This window comes from Desmodus rotundus, chromosome 3 (assembly GCF_022682495.2).
Source record: "Desmodus rotundus isolate HL8 chromosome 3, HLdesRot8A.1, whole genome shotgun sequence".
In the NCBI taxonomy this organism is placed as follows: domain Eukaryota; kingdom Metazoa; phylum Chordata; class Mammalia; order Chiroptera; family Phyllostomidae; genus Desmodus; species Desmodus rotundus.
This window is the reverse complement of record NC_071389.1, coordinates 189,718,758-189,735,127: the sequence shown is the minus strand read 5'-3', so window position 1 is coordinate 189,735,127 and position 16,370 is coordinate 189,718,758. Positions and strand designations below refer to the sequence as shown.

General features: G+C 46.0%; 1 long non-coding RNA gene across 1 annotated transcript; it reads left to right on the top strand.

The window, feature by feature from the left end:
- LOC123478608 (uncharacterized) lies at positions 1-14,986 on the top strand. The gene is made up of 4 exons (XR_008426566.1): positions 1-162; positions 2,298-2,657; positions 7,829-8,084; positions 13,778-14,986. It is a non-coding gene; the product is annotated as an uncharacterized lncRNA (long non-coding RNA).
- The last annotated feature ends 1,384 nt before the right edge of the window (positions 14,987-16,370 follow it).

The window sequence follows — 16,370 nt, the reverse complement described above, 5'->3', positions numbered from 1 at the left end:
CAGCCCCGGTGCTGGCGTGGCTGTGCCTTTCAGAGAGCAAGAAGAACGAAATGCTGCCAGCTCTGTTAAACTATGAACGTCTGTGTGTCTCTCATGGACGTAGGAAGCAAAGAAAAAAAAGAAGTAAATCCGGCTACAGAAAGTTAGCAGTAAAGAGCAACGGTAAGGCACTTCTGGGAGAGTCCCTGAGAGAGATCTTGGCCGTGACATTGTTCTTGTCACAGGACCACTGCTCACACCTGATCAGCAAGTCCTGAGAAGCTGGGCACCATGTAATCGTGTGCAAGTGAATTTCAGCGCTTAAGCTGAATTCTTTATTTAAGGGCAGGCTACCTTGATTATACTTACAAATTTTAGAAGTTTTTTTTTGAATTTACAAGTATATGTAGATCAAAGTTTTCAAAGAGTGAATCCATTACAGAACAAACCAACTGCAAATGTAGTGCAGCGGGAAGAGGCTGTTCTCTCGATTCAGACAGACCAGAGGGCCCGTGGACAAGTTCCACCGCTCAATAAACATACACCTTTATTTTTACAGGAGTAAAATGGGGGTGTCGTGGGGGCCATTTGTCATTTTGGTGATCCAGCTTCCCAAATAGTAGTGCCATTATTACTACTTAATGTACAAACCACACCGCCTGACAGAAAGTTCAGCAATGATAGAAATGTCGCAGAGAGGGACTGGGCCCTGAGTGGGTCTGCCACCAGCCAGCTGGTCGTGTATGGGTTCTTGACATCATGCAGGAAAGATTTCACAAGTCCAGGTGACTTTAAGGGTGCACTTATTAAAGCTGGGGACAGTGAAACAAGAAGGGGCTTAGCATAGAAGAAGCAGCAGGAGAGATCTAGGTGGGGCTGCTTTGACTCTCCAGAAATGTTATGGGAAAGAAGTGAGCCAAGGTGGGACTGCTGTCAGCTCACTGGGAATTCAGAGGAAGTGGGCCTTGGGGACAGGGCCAGGAGTTGGCCCAGGACCAGCTGCCTCTGCCCATTGCTCCCCTGGTTGCAAGTCTTGTGGGGTCCCTTACAGTTTAGGAGATGCACGGCTGTAGGGGAAAGGAGAGGGGGAAGGGAAAGGCATGGGCGTGCTCCTGGCAGGGAGAGCAAGAGCTGGGTCCTTTGTCTTAAAGGTCTTTTCTCTCTCTTGCAGGCGGGAATCTTAGGGGAGGTCTCAGGGGAGGATTTCAGCAGACTATTCATTAGTTTTCCAGGTGTGCTCTTTCAGGGTCATGGTCTCCGCTGATTGGTCAGTGACAGGGCAGGGGATCATTAGTCTTTGCAGCTGGTCCTGGCGATGCCCACCTGGTTTTGCTGCTTTTCTGGGCCTAAAGCTGAAATATAGCTGAGGCCTAGATGTTGTTGCTGGGGAGGTGACCTGTATCTGGCTGTAAATTACTCAGCCAGCTTGTTTAGCTGTCTGTCTGTTTCCCCATTCCACTTGCTAAGGAATTTTCTTAGCTTCTTACTATCCTGCCTCAGAGGTATTCTATAATCTTAGTATACTCAAGTCACACATGGCTAATAAGAATGTAAAACGTGCCCTGAAATGGGTAGCTCCGTGGGTGGGTGTCATCCTACAAAGCAAAAGTTGGCTGGTTCAACTCCCAGTCAGAGCATGTGCCTGGGTTGTGAGTTCGGTCCGCTTTTGGGGCATGTACCAGTGGCAACCTTCGGTGTTTCTCTCCCTCTCTTTCTCCCTCCCTTCCCCTCTCTCTAAAAGTAAATTTATACAATCTTTTAAGAAATGAATTTAAAATGTAGTTACTGCAACCTAGGAATACAATGTTGAGTTTGATTTCATTTTAATTGATTTAAATTTAAAGAGCCATGGTCTAATGGGAAAGAACAACACACAGAGAGATCATTTCAAGAGAATATTAATTTAAAAACACCCAGGATGGGAAGGGAGCACAGAAGGGGTGCATTTAGGCTAATTTGAGAATTATGAGGGAGCTTCCTGGAAAATCTCCATGTTGCCAAATCCAACCGTGAATTCTGAGGCCTTGGCTACAAGATCTCTGTATGGTATACACCATAGTTTGAACACTCTGCCCATCTTCAAACACAGTTTTTGCTTTGTCCCTGCGTGTCACACTCTCTGACTTCCCTGGCCACTCCTTCTTGGTCTTTGCATGATCTCCTTCCCCTGATGAGCCCTTTGGGTGATGCTGTTCCCTATGGGTGTAATTCGTCACTCTTTTGTCCTCACCGCGCCCACATCTCCTCCGCAGATATCCTCACCCCCTTGAATAACTTCCACAATCCTTTATTTGCTGTGTCCCTCCCGGCTTCTCTAGGTCTAACACTTTCTACCTTTGAGCGGATGAGGAGCCAAGAGCCACACAGCTGGTTTTGACCATCACTTTTGCAAGTCCTACCTGAGGAGTCTGACATCCACTTTCTTGGGGCTGCAGATGAAAGCGGTACCATCGCCACATCGTTTATATGCAGGCATGCCTTGCTTTGTTGCATTTCACTTTATTGCTTCGTAGGCGGTGTGTTTTTACAAATTGAAGGCAAGACCCTCCACTAGAAAAAAAGATTACAACACACTTTATTGCGATACTTCATGGCGGTGGTCCAGAACCGAACCTGCAACATCTCTGAGGGATGCTTGTATCTTGTTACCTCTGTTCCTTCCACGGGACTCTCCACAGGTGCGGGCTGCGTCAGTCTTTTTCACCTTTCTCTTCAGTGCCTGGTGGTGTGTCTGGTGCATTATTTGGTTCCTCATAAGTATTGTGTGAGTGAATGAATGAATGAATGAGCTCTCCTAAAGCTGAGTCTTGAGGGATGAGTTAGCTAGAAGAAGAAAAGGAGTTCAGTGTTCTAGGTTAGGGCCCAGCCTGACGAAAGGCACAGAGGTGAGAAACAGCAGTGTGTACCTCGTGGGGAAAAGCCAGACTTAAAAAGCAAGAGCTAGTGGCTGCATTCCACATTTTATTTAGTTGATTTCCCTTTGTATAAGGCTCACCAACCTACGTTTTCTTAATCCTACGGAAAATGAGGAAAAGGGGAAGACTGGCCTTTGGTCTTACATTTGGGTCTTGAGACAATGGCTTTGTACGTAGTGGCAGATCTCAGCCAGTCCCGCCCCCCACGTTTGTTTTCCATGTTTTCTGGTATTTCCCTAGGAGGTAAGGGAGCTCCACAAAGGTGATGCCTCTGCCTCCCTCCACACCACCTTCCTCAAGGACTTCAGACCTTGTACTCTTCTTCCTCCTTTTTCCACGGACCACAAGCCTTCAAGGAAATGTGAAGTTATCTGCACTAAAATGTTGGGGAACCACGTCATAAGATGTCATTATGCCACATCCCTGCTCAACTACTATTAGTGGCTCCCCAGTACCCCCTCCCCAAGTAAAATCCAAACTTCCTAATTAACATGGATTTCAAGGATTCACTGATGGGGCAGCAACTGACTCTTTCTGCCTTTTCTCTCAGCACATTTTCTCCAGTTACCATGGCTGTGTGACAAATTAACTCCAAAATTTAGTGGCATAAAGCAGCCTTTCACTATACTTGCAGACTCTAGGGTGTCAGAATTTGAATAGGTCCCAGTAGGGAAGGCTTATCTGCCTCCACAACAAGTGGCACCTCAGCTAGAAGACTTGAAGGCAGAGGGTAAGCCTCACTTGCCGGTTTGCACACGTGCACACTCATGTGTCTGGTGGTCGATGCTGGGAAGACTCAAGCAGCTGGGGCTTCTGGGCCATCTCTCTGTCTCACCGTGTGCCCTCTCCATGTGGTCTGTCCAGACTGGTGGCTTTTGGGTAGCTGCACTTCTCACATGTGGGTTCCCAGAGCACATGGCCTGAGTAAGCCAGGTGGATACTGCACCACAGTATCACCTTTTCCAGCCCGGCTTCGGAAGCCACACAGCATCACTTCCACCACATTCTTTTAGTTAAATACCCGCTATATGCAAGGGGAGGGGAATTAGATCCTACCCTTTGTGGCAGGGGCTTCAGAGAGTTTTTGGACATGTTTTAAAACTACCATAAACCACACTCGGGCTTTAGGGACAGTAAAACGCCCACTGGCCCTTGAATCTGTGGCCACACTTTTACTTACACCCTACCCTTTTCTTGCATTGCCGTTGTTCCTACAGACTTGCCTCCCAAATTTCTGCTCATCATTTAAGATTCAGCTTGGATGCCATCTGCAATATAACCTGCGGCAGCCCCACATTTGGAAGTAATTAACCTTCTCTGTTCTGCTCATGGCCCTCTTTCAATTTCCCTTAGGTGACCTGAATGCATATTTGTTGAATGGATAAATAGAATAATAAAATCTCAGGTGTGAAAGTGACCTCAGGTGCTACTGAGAACACCCGTTTGGAATTAGTTGCTATTGATGTTCATTTTCCCCTCTGGATGTTTAGTGTCTTGAAGGTTGGGGCCAAGTTTGACTTACCTTTGTAACTGCCCCCCTTTTATTTCTAGCTCTTCCAGGAAAGCTTCGGCTGTAGTAGGCTTTCAAAAAAGTGTTAAATGATCGAGCCTGCCTCCCCCAACAAACACACACACGCACACACGTGTGCATAGTTTGCTAAGTTGCTATTTTTCCATTAAGTTGTTTTGGGGCAGTTTGGAGCAGTTGGAAGAGAGAATCAAATGTTGAAAGGGAAGGAAATGCTTTTAACCCACCGGGCACCACGGGTCAGAATTAATAGTCTTTATCGTGGCTCCCCTGCAACAGCCACTTGCCTGGAGAAGATGGATGCTGCTGTCCCAAGTGGACCGGGGTCACCCTTCAGCCTGTCCTTTCAAGCCCCTCCCTTCCCCAACTTTCTCCAAAAGGCAGAATTTTTCTGGGTCACAGCAAACAGATGAACCTAGATCATTCCACTCATCGTAAACACTAGTGCTAAAGCAAATTAAAAAAAAAGCAACTCACTGTTGAAAAGTTTCTGATTTATAAACAAGTGATGTTCCAACAATGTCCAGGGGATACTTTGCAAGAACACCTGATTGCTCACAAAGAACTTAAAGTTCCTTAGGTGACTCACTGAACACGACTCCAGCAATAATATCTTCAAAATGCCAATTATTTGCAATGAAAACAATGACACAATTCTAGTAATTAAACACAACTGAAAAAAGTGAATATAGTTTTTGGAACAACTCCAACATGCTGATGTTTGAGGGAAGAGCTAACCTGTGGAAAGGAGAATGAGACAGAAGTTACAAAATTTGGGGTGCGTTTACTAAGGACATCCTGGCTTTCTCCATGACTTTGAAGATTGATTTACCTGGTTCATTTTTATGTTTAACTCTGATTCCCAACTCATGTTCCCCCTGCCCCAGGTATAACCCAATAGTCCCTGCGCTCACAAGCTGATGTGTACCAAAAGAGGTCACGTTTCCATTTCGCACTCAAATTACCATAGGGTGGCTGCCTACCAGCTGTGTTGCTGCAAATGAGTTTCCTTTAAAGCATCTCCCAGTTGCTTCTGAGCAGTCACGTGTGCCTCTGAGCTTGTAAACACTGCACGGCTCAGCCTTGCTTGTCCCTCCTCCTCAGATTCCCGTGTGCCCAGGTCTACTGCTCCCGGAGATGCTTGGACAACTCTGCCACTGTCAGCCACGGGACAGTCCAGGCCCATCCCAAACAGACAACCTCTGGATGCTTCCAAATCTTCCAAACTCCGTGCAGGGCTCCGTGCAGAGGTGGGAGCTGAGCCTCCTCCGTGGCCCTGCTCACACCCTTGGTTGCCCACGCTTGGAGCCTCAGGAGGTCTTTCCCCAGTTCCCACACAGCTTGGCTTCCTGCAGACACTTCCTTCAGTGCACAGCCCAAGAACTTCGGCACTAACCAGATTGCTAATCAGGCATGACTTAAAAAAAAACACAAACCAACTATATATTTTTTATTTAAGAGACTGTAAAGAGAAAATGGAAGCCAGGCTTTTCTAAAGATATAAGTGTCAGAAGAGGGGTGCAGAAGAAGCAGGTTTAAAAGAATGTCTTGGTGTGAATGTCCTATCTTGGCAGTAGAGTGAGGTAGAGTCAGGCAAGTTACCATTCTTACCAGTCAGCAAAGATTTGTTGAGCAGCTACTATGTGCCGGGGACTCTTTGTATCTGGAGGGCCAAGCAGTGAGCAAAGCAGGCAAAGTCCTTGCCCTCAAGGAGCTCACATTTTAGTTAGTGGAAGGCAGGCAGCACAGAAATAAATAAATGGATGCACATAATTTCATGTATGACAAGTGCTGTGCACAGGCTTGGGGTGGTATTTTAGGCAGTTTGGTCAGGCAAGAAATCCTTTAGATTCTTCCAAAAGTTATATTTGAGCAGGAATCTGAAGGAAATGAGGGTCTGGGCCTGCAGGCATGTGGGGAAAGATGTTCTAGGTAGTGGGAATAGCAGGTGCAAAGCCTGAGGTAGATGTGCACTGGCATACTTAAGGGATAGCCAGGGAGCAGGTGTGGCTGAAGTGTGGTGATGAAGGTGATGGGGGGGTGCTGGATGAGGGAGGCCCTGGGGGGTTGGGGACTTGGGGGGACATGTGAGGTTGGAGCTAACCTGGGGCCAGATGGCATGGGCTCTGAAAGGGATGAGAAGCAATTGGAGAGACGTGACAGGAAGTGGCAGATGTTCTAAAACAATCGCCCTGGCTGCTTGTGAGGATAACAGAGTAGGGCGAGAAGAAAACAGAGACCAGTTTGGAGGCTGTGGCGGGAATTCAGGCTAGAGATGGTGCTGGGTGTCCTGGGGTTGTGCCAGGGGCTGCTCCCTGTGGACAGAGCAGGCCTGGGCACAGCGGCTGGGCGTGTCCCCCATAAATCCTGGCCTGGGGCTATATGGCCAGGTGCAGCCTTCTGACTGCCCGTCTGACAGCTAGAAGGAGATGACCTGGCATGGCTGTAGTGGAATGGTACATGAGTAGGAACTCAGTGTCATAAAGCCCCTCAGGAAAACCCCCAAGTGGAACCCGAGACTCCGCTAGCTCCTCGTAATTAATTTTTCCTTGCCAGGGAACAGATGGGACTAGAGGATGAAAAACACTGCTCTTAGGGAAGGGCATGCCAGGAAGACTGCCTCAGTTCAGTCTGCGTGCTTGTAGCTTTGAGGGACAAAGACCATTCAGACTGGTTTGAACAGTGAGGAAGTCATCTCCCACAATAGGGAGTTCAGGGGTCTTCTCTTTGCTTCCACATCTGACACATGTATCTTTATAGGTGCATATGACCTGCTCGACTCTTTCTTTTTTCCCTTCTAGGATGCTACAAAATGTACTTACTGCCCTGACCAGTGTGGCTCAGTGGGCTGGGCACCGACCCGCAAAGTGAAAAGTTGCAGGTTCAATTCCCAGTCAGGGCACAGGCCTAGGTTGCAGGTTTGGTCTCCAGTCAGGGTACACACGAGAGGCAACCAGTCGACATTTCTCTCCTCTTTTCCCCTCCCTTTCTCTCTCTCTAAAAAGAAATAAATTAAAAAAAACCCCAAAACACAAAATGTACTTACTTATACTTATTAGTACTGTCTTTTTTCCTTCATTAGAATTAAGCTCTCTGAGGGCAGGAATCATTGTTTTATTCACTTATGGATCCTGAGTGCCTAACACGGCGTCTGAAATGGTATAAGCACCTAATACATAGTTGTTAAATGACTGAGTAAAAGGGTGAAATATTTTCCTTTGAATCCCAAATGAAGCAAAAGGAAGGTTATGATGGCCCCGTACTTTCTCTCCTGGGGAAGTAAGGAAAAGTTAGGAAACTCTCCATTTGTCAAAACAGTTTCCATGTGGCCCCAAAGGGCCCAGGCTGTAAACTACAAGCCAACCGCAAAAGTCATTCATCAAACAAATCTTTGTTTGCTTCCCAGCCACTGAATGAGGAATGCCGTGTTCAAGAGAGTTCAAACGATCTTCAGACTCGGCCGAGTGGTGGATACCACTTGACAATGTATGTGGTAAAGATTTCAAAATGCATGGTCCCTCCGACTGCTCTCAGCCTCTGGACTCCGTGTCTTGACCGACAGCACCCTAACTTTGGCAGGCCTCGCATGCATGAGAGAAATTAGAAGCAGCTGGCACCGTTTCCATCGAGGCTGCAGATGTGGCTGGCTGATTTTATTTCAGGTCTGCTTATGAAGCTTCAGTTTCCACGTTCTGGGCACTATGGAAGATGCTGGGGGTATAACAATGACCAAGGCTCTTGAGGCCAGTGAGGGGGTTTAGTGAGGCAGCCGGTGTAGTGCAAGAGACTAACATACAAACAGGTAATTATAATGAAGTGTTGTAGGTGTGGTATTGGATATTTATGCCAGGAATGGTAGAAAGAAATTGTTAACTCTGAGTGGGGGTAACAGATAAAACCGCGAAGGAGGCAATTCTTACATGGGGTTTTGAAGGCTGAATAGGAGTTTACCAGGCAAACATGGAATAGGAAAGGGCAGAGTGACACACCAAATGGAGGATACAAATTATGGATGTATGAAGCGGCACTGTCTTTTTAGAGAGCTACAACCCGTTATGTATTTCTGGAGTACGTGTACCTGTAGGGGAATTACTAAAATTGAGGCTGGAGAGCTGGGCAAAGGCCAGAGTATTAATACTTTGCATGCTTTGATAAGGGGACCAGGGCTTATTTTAGGTGATGGGCTTTCATAAGGAGAGTGAGAAGATCACGTTTGTATGTAGAAAGATCACTGGCATCCAGGGGCAAAATGGGTTTGAGAACGGCAAAGTGGAGTCCAGGAGGCACCCCACTCCTATAGGAAAAATAATAAAGCGTAGCAGTTTCCTATACCGCCCAGCAGGTGGAGCAAGTAGGCCAGAACAGCTTGGTTGCTGGTTGGGGCAGTGGGATGTGGAGTGGGGAGGCTATGGAGAAAGAATAAAATAGGAGAAAGCACCAGCAGGAGACTTTTCACGAGCAGGAAGCTTCTAGATCCAGCACTCATAACTCTGGAAATAACTGTATTGATATAAAAAAAATTCTCCACTAAGAACTAGAAGTCACCAAAATGTCCACAAACAGAGTATGCATTAAATACCACGAAACATTCACATACTGGATTACCAGGAAGACCATTAAGGGAATGAGGTAGTTTTGTGAGGACCCACAGAAAAAAACTGTCCAAGTGGAAAAAAGCACGTTGTAGAAGAGTGTGTAATTTGATCCCCCTTCTGCAAATGTCTAGAAAAATGATCACGACATTGATATGAGCGGTCAGAAAGGGTTTGGGGCTATTGCCTTTGTGTGTGTGTGTGTGACAGCTTTTCTGAGGCATAATCGGCCTACAATAAGCCGCATGTATTTAAACTGTACAATTCAATAAGGTTCCCAGTCACAAGAGTGAATGTATCCATCACCCTCACCAGGTTCCTCACATTCCTTTGTAATCCCTTCTACCCTCCTTCCCTGTCCCGGCTGTCCCCAGGCAACCGCTGATCTGCTTTCTGCCACTAAAAGTTTGCATTTTCCAGAATCTTACATAACTGGAACCACATGATATATCTTATTTTTGGCCTTGTTTCATTTAGCAAAATTAATTTGAGATTCATCCATGTTGTAAAGTGTATTAATTATTAATTCCTTTTAATTGCTTAATAGCATTACATTGCATGGGTGTATCATGATTTGCTTATCGCTCATCTGCAGATGGGCATTTGGATGTGTTCATCGTTTTTGGCTATGACAGATAAAGCTGCTAGGTGCCTTCATGTGCCAGTCTCTTCTGTAAATACCCAGGAGCGGAAGGTCTGTATCATCTCGTAGGTGTATGTTTAACTTCTAAGAAACTGCAAAATTGCTTTCCAAAGTGATTGTATCATTCACGTCCCACCAGCCCTATATGAGCGTTCCAGTGTCTCTCAATCCTTGCCAGTTTCTGGCATGATCCAACTTTTTAATTTTAGCTCTTCAAATGGTGGCTTAAATTTTCATTTCTTTAATGATTAATGATGTAGATTTTTCATATACTTATTTACCATCTGCAGATCTCCTTTGGTGAAGTGTCTATTCAAATTTTTGTAGGCTATTAACATTCCTTTTGCTGTATACTTCATAGAGTTTTAAATTTTATAATGACCTTGTATCTCTCTTATTATAATAAAAAAAAATTCAAAACATCTCAGCCCAGAACACAACAACAATTCCAGTTTGAACTTTAAACTTAACAGTAGTGTATTGTGCTAGGGTGAAGGCAGATCCCGATTATATCCTTGAAAGATAAAATGTTTGGTTTCCAGTCTCAAATTACTAGGACAAGACCTCAAACCATTATGATTTGTATTTCCCGAGATTATTGCTTTTGGGAGAGGCTGCGAGTTTAGACTCAAAGGAACCTGACGGCAACCTCCAGCTCTTCTGCTTATCAGCTGGAGGATCTGGGGCAACGTCTCAGAGCTTTAATTTTCTTTGGCTTTTTAAAAAATCTGACAGATCATTTACCTCATAGGTTCATCTTGAGGACAAACTTTGACATTATATTTAGCACAATACCCAGCAGGTAACATGTGTCCCGCAGACATTAGAACTTGTCTGAGTGTCTTGCCAACCAATTGTCCCGGGCTCACAATCCAGGCTGGGGCTCACTAAAGCCCGGTGGCAGTGTGTTGTAAAGGAACTGTTGAAACCCGGGTCAAGACAGGCAACATCCTTTGTGATAACAGAGATCAGCGGCCTTCCCTGCCCCCACTTTCAAAGAATCTAAATGAAGAGCTCTGGTTTGCGTTTGGTTTTGAAAGTGGGGGGGGGGGGGAGTTGGGGAAAGGGGTTGGGGGGAGGTGACCAAAACAGGAAACAGGAAACATTGAAAATGGACTTTATCAGCACAGTAGCACATGTGGACTTTCTTTGCAGAACATTCACTATCCTCTGTTGCTCAACCCCCCAAGTGGTCTTGCAGATGCTCGAGGCGCCCAGATGCAGGGCGGTGCAGAGCTCACCTTCTGGAAGGTTCATTCATATTGGCGTTGTTGTCCAGTTAGGGACCCTGGGGCTAGCGCCAGTCAAAAATGCCCTGCATAGTGCAAGGCAACGGGAAGATCTGTGGCGGCCACGGCCCAAGAGAAGCTTTTGGAGGGGAGGTGTAAGGAACAGCAGCTGAACCCACGGCGAGAGAAAGGAACTCAGAACTCAAGATCTCTGTGTGCCTGGACCTCAAATCTTAAAGGGGCCCAAATGTACGGGCTGCTTCATTCCCTCCAGCCCCATGGCCCTTGGCCCCCCACCTCTGTTACAGCTCCAATGACCGGGTATGGGGGTTAGTTGTTCCATAAGCTGTGAGTTCTTAGAGAACTTAATGATTAAATTCTTAAGGATTGTTGCTTATTTTTCAAATTGTGTATATCTTCATCATCTGGTACAAAGCAGGTTCTCAATTAAATTCATAGACTTTCGTGCAATAGAGGAGGATAAAGTATCTGCCATCCACCAGCACAAGAGTGGATTCCGTTTCAGTGGAAGTTCCTTTAGCTCAGCTGGGCACCTGCAAGGGCCAGTGAGTCTGCAGGTTGGAGCTTGAGTGAGCTGAATAGCTGTGCAGAACAGAGAGGAGTCTGGGTAGGAGTGGGGTGAGGGTAGGGTAGGAAGGCCAAGGGGAGGGAGGGAGAGAGGGAGAGGACCTAGTAAGCTACTCATAGAGCAAAGCAGCCAATAAATAATACATACCCAGGTCCTGGTAGCCAGAGGGCTTTGTTTTGTTTTCCCAGGGTTGTTTAACATTCATGTTGAAGTTGTTTTGAGTTTCAGGAGGGCAAACCTCTCGTTGCCCTCTGGTATCTTTGATAAAAGTCTGTGCCTTTGGACCGCCTTGTAGTGTGGGTCTTCTGTAGAAACCGAGGAAGAGGCTAAGCTTCCATCTGGGGCAGGGAAAGAAACATGAGACCATTTCCGGAACAAACTAGTTCGGTGGAGCAGGACTTGGAGGCAGAAGCAGCCACAGGAAAGCAAATTTAAGAAAGTAAGCAGAAGTCACGGGTAAGGTTTTTTAAACTTCCCTTTGGACACAACTTTGGGAGTCTCTAGCTCACTTTATCTTATGGTGCAGAGAGGTTGCCGCTGACTTTTAGGATGCAAAGGGAAGGAGGGGAAGAAAGGGAGGAAGGAACCAGAGTGAGGAGAAGATATCCTTCCTATCTCCAGGCTTCCTGGCCTATTTGAGAGTGTAAGTCCCGTATATACACAAAGGTAGCCACCAACGAAGGAGCAAACACCAGTGCAGAGTGTAGGGACAAAAAGCAGACGTTGGCTGTGAAAGAGGTAAGGCTGGAACTAGCCTTGAAGAGTGGATCTACTGCTTGTAAGTTTATTATATATATATACACACACATATTTTATACATATCATATATATATTTTATACATAATATTGGATACCCGGGACCTGAATATGTATTATTTATTGGCTGCTTTGCTCTATGAGTAGCTTACTAGGTCCTCTCCCTCTCTCCCTCCCTCCCCTTGGCCTTCCTACCCTACCCTCACCCCATACGACCCCAGACTCCTCCCTATTCTGCAAATATATGTATATATGTAATATATGTATATAACGTAGGCACATACGCTATATAGATAGCTGTATGTTAATTACTTGTCTATTTTCTTCTTTTATTGGGGAAGGTGAGTTGGCTAATGTGTTTTGGCTCTGAAATTGAACAGATCGGGCTGGAAACCCTGAGTTTGGGCAAGTTATGCAAGAACTCTGAGCCTCAGTTTCTTCATTTGTAAATTGGCGGTAATAAAAGGACCCACCCCACAGGATTGCTGGGAGATTTAAACAACATAATCTATGAAAACTGCTCAGCATAGGGCCTGGCACAAGATAAATACTGAGTGATAAAAAAACAGTGTCCATTTCTTATGTAAGTTTATTGAATGCAATTTGGAAAATACAGAGAAAAGTAAAACTAAACACCATCGGTAGTTTCATCCCTCCAAGAAGAAAACTACAGTTAACACTTTGGAGTACACCTTTCCAGTTCCCAGTCAAGGTGTCATTTAGTTTGCCTTTTTCTTTTTGTATTGCCAGTCATTCTGAATATAAAACTTAAATCCCAATTAATGCCTCGTCAACATAGGATTTTTTCCCCCCATCTCAGTCTAATCTCTTCAAAACATTTTTTAATGCCTGGGATACATTAAACTGAATTCATACATAGTGATTTACTTAATCATTCTCCTATTGTCAGACGTTTGTGTGGGTTCCAGAGTCTTCTTTTTCCTATTCTAAACAACGCAGCACTAAGCAAGTCTGTACATAAACCTCCTCCTTGCTTTTGCAGTGTGTCTTCAGAAACCATTCCCAGAAATGAAATCACTGATGTAGAAAGGACCAACAGTGTTAATGTTCCTATTCATCGTCCAAAGAATTCTGAAGACAGCTGGAGGGAAGGGCTGCTATCCCCATACCCTGTCATACCCTTCCCTTTCATCCCTCTTTTTTTGCTTCTTACCCAAGAGGAAGGGAAGTGGTGTGCTGGTAAATGCTTCACAATGGGAAGGGGGGGCGGGAAGCTCTGATTTGCACTGTTTCCCTGGGCTAGAAACTCCCCCGTGGCTGTAGAATCAATACTTCTACCTGGGCTGATATCAAGCTTCAGCTGCTTAACAACCAGTTCGCAAAGCTCTCGAAAGCGTAACAGTAGACTTGCCACCCAGAAGGAGCCCACTCTGGGGTATGCCCAGACATGGGGGTGAGTGACTCACGTCATCCACATGTGGCAAGAGCAGGGACACACAAAATGACCTCAGGAAGGATGGGAAGCAAAGGATCTGATGTCCACAGGATTCTCTCTGCAAACCAACCTATTTTTTCCCCACCACAGATACACTCTCTCCAGATTTCAAGAGATGACTGCTAGCAGTTTCCAGAGTCACATCCTTACCAACTCTTAACAAAGGGGAGGACTTCTCCAGCCAGTGCTGGTTTGGGAAATCCCAGGGAAGGGTGGACCAGCCTTTGCTCATGCACTTTCCTTGGATCAGGGGCAGGGGCACTCACTGCCTGCGGATTGTGGGGGCTGTCAGAAGTGGGGAGGGAGAGCTGCTGGTGAGACGAACCCAGCAGTTCCCATTGCAGTGACCAACCCAATACCATCAGAACCTGGTTCCCATTTCTACTTGTCCCCAAAGCAGCCGAATCGATGACAGCATGAAGGAGTGTTTCATTCTACCCACTTGCCATTGCATTTTACGGTTGTTTCTTTTAAATCTCAGCCAACTTCATAAACAAAAATAATAACTCACTGGTATTTTAATTGTTTCTACTTCTTGTATCACGTGTGAGGTTAGCAAAAAGCTTCTGTGTGTTGAATAACTGTATTTCCTCTTGTGTGAATTATTTTCATGCCTTTTGCTCCCTTATCTCCTGGGGTTTTAAGGTTTAAAAAAAATCTCTCTCCACTTGACAAAAAGCATTTACTGATGTGTTGTTACGGGCTGAGCGACTAACAGGAGGAATGACAGCAAATGAGAGACGGTTTCGACCTTCCAGCAATTCTCTGATTTGCATGGTCTTTCCAGGTGATAATGCACTAATACTTGCTTCTCATATTACAACACGTATTTTTCTATGTTCTTTCCTTCTTCCTCAAAGCAGTTGTTCTATGTTTTCATGTAGTTAAATCTGATAGACTTTCCGCTTTTAATAAAGCCTTTTTCTTCCATGCTTTCCTCCCTTTTGCTTAAAACCTTTATTCCCTGTTTGACAGGGCTTGGAACTCTTGTATTCAACGATTTAATTCATTTGTAACTTGTCATAATGGGTGAGTGAGCTGAGCATCTAAATTGGTCATTTTGCCCAAACTTTTAACACTATGGAAGCCTCCCTTCCTCAGATTTGCAAAGATGAAAGAACTGTGATTGGTGGAGAGGTGAGGCAGGGGTTTGCTGAAGGGCAACTGGAATTGCTCAGTTTAGGAAGCCGGTCTGGGAAATGGAGAGGAAGGGGGGAAATGCAAGCCGTTGCTATTTGTCTGGAGTTTGTCTGGAGTAAAGGGTCCATATATCGTAGTGATTCTTAACTAGGGATGGACGTACCTGTTTATTACCACTCGGTGGCCTGGCCCTGAGTGGGTCGGCCTAGGGCCCGCTGTAGCGTGTGGGTTCTTCATGCAGGAAAGATTTCACAGCACGAGTCCGGGTGACTGTGAGGATCCATTTATTAAAGCAGGGACAGTGAAACAAGGAAGGGCTCAGCACAGAGGAAGCAACAGGAGAGCCGAGGCTGCACTGCCTGAGCTGCCAGGGAAGACAGGTTCAGGGGGTTAGCCTGGGACACACTGCCAGCTGCCCACCAGACGCCGTGCCTGTGAAGAAGGAAGTGGGGGAGGCAGAAGGGAATGCTCCCCAGAAGGAGTGTGTGTGTTGGGTCCTTTGACTTGAGGCTTTTAGCTTTTTCTCACAGGTGAGAATCTTACGGGAGGTCTCAGGGGGAGGTCTCAGTATTCGTCAGTCCTCTAGGTGTGCCTTTTTGGTCTCCACTGATTGGTCAGTAACAGGGCAGGGAGTCTTGGTCACTGCAGTTGGTTCTGATGTGACCCACCTGGTTTTGCTGCCTTTCTGGGCCTGGAGCTGAAACGCAGCTGAAACCTAGATGTTATCTCCAGGGAGGTGACCCTCTGCATCTGGCTGTAAATTGTTCAGCCTGTTGTGTTCACCTTTCTGCCTCAGTTTCCCTATTCCACTTGCCAAGGAATTTTTCTTGCTTCTTACTATCCTGTCTCATGTTGAGTGGGGAGTTTAAAGAACCTCCCACGCCTTGGCTCTGTCATTGGTAGGTCTGATGCAGGGCGAGGCTTTATGTATTTTTTAAAAGGTCCCTGGGCGCTGCCAGTGTAGGAAATGGCGGTGGGCACAGCTAGTCAGATAAATAGGGAGCAGATTGAGAGAGGTGTCAGTGCCCAGACGGATTTCGTTGTAGGTCCAGAAAGCCTCTGAGGGCAGAGTAGAACAAGCATGGGCTTTGGACTCAGGCAGATGAAGGTTTCAACCCCATTTCTGCCACTTGCAAGCTGTGTTACTGGGGCAGATCACCGGTCCTCCTGGAGTCGCATCTTTCTGTCCGAAACAGTCATAGTAACAACTGTCTAATAGGGTGGTGGATTCCCTGGGAAATCAACTGTAAAATGCCTGGCTCAGCACCTGGCACCTTAATTCTCCCTTCTTCCTCTTGAGTGAGGCTTTGGCTCACACCAGGCCTGCTTTAAGCCACCTTTGAGATGAACTAATAATGCAAGACATTTCTAGAGAAAACATGCAAATACACGTCAGGATGAGAAAGGGAAAGAGGTCTAAGGTGTCCTTCAATCCCTGAGGTCTCGGAAACCTTCAGAGCAGCTGCACCTTTTCTGGAAAGGTACCCTTTCTCCTTAGAAAGGCGGAGAGACGCTTTGAACTTTGCAAAGCTCTTGCCTTCAT